Raw genomic sequence first — 6983 nt, 5'->3', positions numbered from 1 at the left:
ACCCTGTTTAAGATAAGTGTCATTTGTGTGTGTGTGGGTGGGTAGGGGGGGTTAGAGAAAGTTAATCAAGGCAGCAACTAAAGGTAACCTAGATAAATTAATGCAATATTGGCTTCTTACTGTATCCAAAACTTGACTTTTCTTTGTTTATACAGAAAGACTGTTTCTGTTAAAAATGTATTTTTATTCACTCTATCTTATTTCTGGTATTTTTTTTTTTTACTCAAAAGCTTTGTGTGCCTAAAAATGTGAGTGTAAATTAAATTTTGCTAAATCCTGAAGCATGGGTGTCCAATCAGGATCTTGGTATGTAGAGAAATTCTACATGCGAATCTTTCTCTCAAACAAAAAATTAAATACTCATTCCCTAATTATTTCTTGTGTAAATATATATTTACATATATGAAGTTTGACTAATATATGACATGCTTTTCTACTTTCGTTTTTTTTTGTTGTATTATTTTCAATAATATGCACATTTCTCATAACAAAAGTTCCTGTTAAGACAACTCCCTCTTCACAAACACACACATACACACACATACACATACACTCACACACACACCCCAAAGAAACAAACACTTGTAAACCCCGCTTTATGTTCGGAAAAACCCCATCTTGCCTTTTTTGTTAATGGAGCTTTTAGGAAAAAGTATGAGTGAGCTTCGTTCTTCCCCCTCTGAATCCCATTTCCAAGATTGGTAAATTAATTTGATCTGGGTCATTCTCATATGAAAAATACTTTCTTTTTTTTCAGTGTCCTGGATTTGCTAAATAGCAGAATGGCAAGAAAATAGAGAGAACAGTGTGTCCAAGTCAACCACTAAGGTAGTTACTTACACATTGTATTGTGAAATTGCCTTTTTGGTAGCATATTTAATTTTAATCTACATTATGGCTTCTGCACTTTTTGCACAGAGGCTAAGAAAGCAAAAGACCCATCATTCCTAATTATGAAAAGTTTGATTACTTCCGAGCACCCTTTCAGTGCCATAGATATGAAGAAATAAACTCTCTACTATGTATTAATGACACCTTCTCTATGTGATGAATTGAAGGGGTGGCCTGCCCCTCCACACCTGTGGGCGTTTCTCGTTAGGTGGAAAGAGAGACTTGAGAAAAGAAATGAGACACAGAGACAAAGTATAGAGGAAGAAAAAGTGGGCCCAGGGGAACGGCACTCAGCATACAGAGGACCCACGCTGGCACCGTTCTCTGAGTTCCCTTAGTATTTATCGATAATTATCTTTACCATCTTAAAGGAAAGGAAGTGGCAGGATAATAGGATCATTGTAGGGAGAAAGTCAGCAGTAAGACATATGAATAAAGATCTCTGTGACATGAATAAGTTTAAGGAAAAGTGCTGTGCCTTGATATGAATATGTAAACATCTCCATAAACCTTTTTAGTGCATAAAGAGCAGCATTGCGCTAGCAAGTCCTGCCTTTCGTCCTAAGGCGGTTTTCTCCTTTCTCAGTAAACAGAACATACAATCTGGTTTTATACCGAGATGTTCCATTGCCCAGGGACGGGCAGGAGACAGATGCTTTTCTCTATCTCAACTGCCAACAACCGCCAAGAGGCCTTCTTTCCACTTGTACCGGTCCTCCTCAGCACAGACCCTTCACGGGTGTCAGGCTGGGGGACAATCAGGTCTTTCCCATCCCACGAGGCCATATTTCAGACTATCACATGGGAAGAAACCTTGGACAATACCTAGCTTTCCTAGGTAGAGGTCCCTGTGACCTTTGGCAGTGTGCGTGTCCCTGTGTACTTGAGATTAAGAGAATGGTGATGACTTTTAACCAGCAAGCTGCCTTCAGGCACTTGTTTAACAAAGCACAGACTGCACAGCCCAAAATCCTTTAAACCTTGAGTCACCATAGCATATGTCTCTTGCAAGGACAAGGTTGGGGGTAGGGTCACAGATTAACAGCATCTCAAATACGGAACAAAATGGAGTCTCTTATGTCTACTTCTTTCTATATAGACACAGTAACAGTCTGATCTTTCTTTTCCCCACATTTCCCCCTTTCCTTTTCAACAAAACCACCATTGTCATCATGGCTCATTCTCGATGGTCGCTGTCTCTTTGGAACTTTTGGGTATACCTGCCAACTAACAGCAGACAGAACAGGCACACGAGGATTAATATGAAATTTACAATAGTAGTACTTTAGATGGTCTTAACGGAAGTGACAGGGTTAAGATTTGCGAGGCCATCAGCAACTCCTGCAGTTGCCTCCGTTTCTGGTACCAACACAGAGATCACATACTTCACAAAGTAATAAAATATCACAAAGCAAGTGGAGGCAGGATGAGATCACAGGATGGCATTAAAATTAAAATTAAAATTGCTAATGAAATTTCAGGCATGATTGTCATTGATAACATCTTATCAGGAAACAGGGTTTGAGAGCAGACAACCTGTCTGACCAAAATTTATTAGGCGGGAATTTCCTTGTCCTAATAAGCCTGGGAGCGCTACAGGAGACCAGGGCTTATTTCATCCCTTTGGCTTCAACCGTAAAAGGTGGCATGCTTCCAAGGGGGTCGTTTATAGGCCTACCCTCAGAGCGCATTCTCTTTCTCAGGGATACTTCTTGCTGAGGAAATAGAATTCAGCGATATTTCTCCTATTTGCTTTTAAAAAGAGGAGAAATATGGCTCTGTTCCGTCCGGCTTACCGGTGGCCAGTTCAAGGTTACCTCCCTTGTTCCCTGAACATCACTGTTATCCTGTTCTTTTTTCAAGATGCCCAGATTTCATATTGTTCAAACACACATGCTCTGCAAACAATTTGTGCAGTTAACACAATCATCACAGGGTCCTGAGGTGACACATATCCTCCTCATCTTACAAAGAAGATGATGGGATTAAGAGATTAAAGACAGACATAAGAAATTATAAAAGTATTAATTTGGGAGAACTAATAAATGTCCATGAAATCTTCACATTTTATGTTTTTCTGCGGTGGCTTCAGCCGGTCCCTCCCTTCAAGGTCCCTGACTTCCCGCACATCTATATTTGATATCACCACTTTGTTCATCTTGCCAGTCAATGGTGCTCGATTTTGATGTTTCCATCTCCGTGGAGGTGCAGAACTTCAAATGTTTAGTGGGTATCCAAACAGGAGGCTGATTTTCTCCTGGTGAAACACAAGCAAAACCTCTTCCCTAGGTTATCACTTTCCTTATTTCCCATGTCTTATTTTTGTTGTCTTTCCACCAAATCAGTTTTCCTTCATGTGGGCTGTTCTTTTTACCAGTAAGATGTTGTTCTGCAGAAGTAGTAGTCTGATTTCTATAAATGTTTAAAAAATTTAAAGTATAGAGTGCTAGATTAAGCTGCATCTGAGGAGTGGTACACTCCTTACTGTTTTCCCCTTCTTTTTGTTTAAATAACTGAGTTTTGAGGGTTCTATTAGTTCTTTCAACTATGGCCTGTCCTTAGGAAATATAAGGAATTCCTGTTGCTGTAGTAGCTTGAGTAGTTACATTTTGTTTATTTGAGACTAGGCAATTCTTTTTTAGATGACCAATTTGACCACAATTATAATATTTTCCCCCAAATGTTCTAACTTCTCCTAAAGCAACTCCTGTGATTGCTTGAGCCATAAGCATAGCTTTATGCATAGTTCCTCCAATTCCATCGCAGGCTTTAACGTACTCTGAGATTACATCTGATCTTGCCAGAACCCTTCCTTTTAATGGCTTAATGGCTGATTGACAATCAGGATTGGCATTTTCATATGCCATCAACTCCACTATGACCTTACCGGCATTCTCATCGGTAATTGACTTTTTAGCAGCATCTTAAGAAGTCTTGCTACAAAATCAGGGTAGGGCTCTTTAGAGCCTTGTCTTACTGTATTAAAGGAGGGGCAGGCAGTTCCTGGGTCTTGGATTTTCTCCCAGGCCCTAAGGCAGATAGCCCTAATTTGCTCAATGGCCTCATTTGGAATTATTACTTGTTGGCTAGCAATGCTCCAATTCTGACCTATTCCTAATAGTTGATCTATGTCTATGTTAATTGGAGGATTGGCAGTCCTATTTCTTCGGACCTGTACTTGTGCCCCATCAATCCACCAAGTCTTAAATTGTAAAAATTGAGAGGGTGAGAGTGATGATTTTGCCAGAATCTCCCAATCATAAGGAATGAATCTATGTCCATGAGCAATGGAATCTAATAATGTTCTCATGTAAGGAGAGTTGGGCCCATACTGTTTTACTCCCTCTTTCATTTCTTTTAGCATTTTTATAGAAAAGGACTCATTTCTGGCTTCAGCTACGGGAGGCTCTCTCTCATGGGCCCCTTCTCCAGGTGGTCTTGATTCTAATATTACTGGGAATTGCCACGCCTCAATATCTCCTTGTTTTCTTGCCTCATCAATAATTTTATATAATGCACTACCCTGTGTACTAGGCGGTGCTGTAGGATTAAGTCTCATGGTGGGCAGCTGAGGATATGGTGCCCTGCCCTGTGGCACTGGAAATGTTCGTGGCTGTCCGTATGGATTTTCTGGGGGCAGTCGATACTGAAGTTCGGCTGGCGGCCAGTATTGATAGGCTACTGGCGGCTGGGTTTTACTTTCTACTGGCTGATATTGTGGACACTGTATTTGGATTGGCATTGCCATGACAGAGACGATCTTTTTCTATTTGATCTTCTTGTGGAGTTTGTACTTGTTTAACCTGCATTTGAGGTTGTAAAGTTACAGGCATCTGAGCTGCTGTAAGAGGAGTTGGCCATCGTGGTTTAGACTCTGATGGCTCTGCTAATTCTGGACCTTTCTCTTCTAATTTTAACGTTTCAGGATATATCACCTCCTGTAATTGATTATCGTCAACATTTTGCGTTGACCGAGCCATTACCAGCTCTGCTACACATTTACAGTGTGAACTTTCTGTTCCTTTCTGGAATTCTATCCCTGCCTCTTTTTCACAATCTACTGCGCAGCTTTTAGGGACATCAGAAACTGAAACGCTGTCTTCTTCTGTTTGAAACGGTTCTAAAGCTATTTTAATAATGATCCAATCATTCCATACTATAAGTGGGATGATTTTACCTTCCCTACTTGCTTGTTTTAATTCTTTGCCAATTTTTTCCCAGTCTTTTAGATCTAAAGTTCCCTGTTCCAGAAACCATGAGCAAAACTGTTCTATTGTTTGAAATAGCGTAATTAGGGCCGGGCGCGGTGGCTCAAGCCTGTAATCCCAGCACTTTGGGAGGCCGAGATGGGCGGATCAGGAGGTCAGGAGATCGAGACCATCCTGGCTAACACGGTGAAACCCCGTCTCTACTAAAAAATACAAAAAACTAGCCGGGCGAGGTGGCGGGCGCCTGTAGTCCCAGCTACTCGGGAGGCTGAGGCAGGAGAATGGCGGGAACCCAGGAGACGGAGCTTGCAGTGAGCTGAGATCCGGCCACAGCACTCCAGCCTGGGCGACAGAGCTCTGTCTCAAAAAAAAAAAAAAAAGAAAAGAAATAGCGTAATTAGATTTTTGGTAGAGACTTTAACTCCCCCTCTTTTTAAGAGAATTTTAATAAAGCTGCAATAAGAGGCATATTTACTTTTAGTTTGCCCCATTGTTACCCTGGGTTCTTCCAAGTGCACAAGCTTACCGCAAGGCTGATTGTAGATGTGCTCGGGAGTCTCTCGTCGACTTGTCCTCAATGACCATGCTCGAGCATACCTTCACCTTAGAGAAAAGCACCCACGTTGGGCACCAGATGAAGGGGTGGCCTGCCCCTCCACACCTGTGGGCGTTTCTCGTTAGGTGGAAAGAGAGACTTGAGAAAAGAAATGAGACACAGAGACAAAGTATAGAGGAAGAAAAAGTGGGCCCAGGGGACCGGCACTCAGCATACCGAGGACCCACGCTGGCACCGTTCTCTGAATTCCCTTAGTATTTATCGATAATTATCTTTACCATCTTAAAGGAAAGGAAGTGGCAGGATAATAGGATCATTGTAGGGAGAAAGTCAGCAGTAAGACATATGAATAAAGATCTCTGTGACATGAATAAGTTTAAGGAAAAGTGCTGTGCCTTGATATGAATATGTAAACATCTCCATAAACCTTTTTAGTGCATAAAGAGCAGCATTGCGCTAGCAAGTCCCGCCTTTCGCCCTAAGGCGGTTTTCTCCTTTCTCAGTAAACAGAACATACAATCGGGTTTTATACTGAGATGTTCCATTGTCCAGGGACGGATGCTTTTCTCTATCTCAACTGCCAACAACCGCCAAGAGGCCTTCTTTCCACTTGTACCGGTCCTCCTCAGCACAGACCCTTCACGGGTGTCAGGCTGGGGGACAATCAGGTCTTTCCCATCCCACGAGGCCATATTTCAGACTATCACATGGGAAGAAACCTTGGACAATACCTAGCTTTCCTAGGTAGAGGTCCCTGTGACCTTTGGCAGTGTGCGTGTCCCTGTGTACTTGAGATTAAGAGAATGGTGATGACTTTTAACCAGCAAGCTGCCTTCAGGCACTTGTTTAACAAAGCACAGCCTGCACAGCCCAAAATCCTTTAAACCTTGAGTCACCATAGCATATGTCTCTTGCAAGGACAAGGTTGGGGGTAGGGTCACAGATTAACAGCATCTCAAATACAGAACAAAATGGAGTCTCTTATGTCTACTTCTTTCTATATAGACACAGTAACAGTCTGATCTTTCTTTTCCCCACAATGAATTTGCTCAAATCATCTTGGAAACCACTTCAGCTTATACTCATTAGGGCCTAAAGGGAGATTTTAAAGCATTTTCATTGCAGTTGGCCTGCACTTACCTTCTGTCAGGAAGTCTTCTTTGAAAGAGATATGCTGAGCCTGAGACCTCTCAAAGCCTCACAACTGAAGGACTAGAGAGGCCTTGGCAGGGGTGGGGTGGGTGAGAGGAGGGAGCAGAACAAGGGCAGTGATGATCACAGGCAATGAGTGCTGCCCTACCCACCCCACACATGATTGGAATTCCAAC

At 42.1% G+C, this 6983-nt stretch overlaps 1 long non-coding RNA gene across 1 annotated transcript; it reads right to left on the bottom strand.

Moving 5' to 3' along the window:
* Nucleotides 1-1861: 1861 nt before the first annotated feature.
* LOC135968541 (uncharacterized) lies at nucleotides 1862-6189 on the bottom strand. Its single transcript, XR_010583397.1, has 2 exons — nucleotides 5626-6189; nucleotides 1862-3148 (listed from the first exon to the last, which is right to left on the bottom strand). It is a non-coding gene; the product is annotated as an uncharacterized lncRNA (long non-coding RNA).
* Nucleotides 6190-6983: the final 794 nt, after the last annotated feature.

The sequence above is a fragment of the Macaca fascicularis genome, chromosome 1 (assembly GCF_037993035.2).
Source record: "Macaca fascicularis isolate 582-1 chromosome 1, T2T-MFA8v1.1".
Classification (NCBI taxonomy): domain Eukaryota; kingdom Metazoa; phylum Chordata; class Mammalia; order Primates; family Cercopithecidae; genus Macaca; species Macaca fascicularis.
This window is presented reverse-complemented; position numbering and strand designations above follow the sequence as displayed.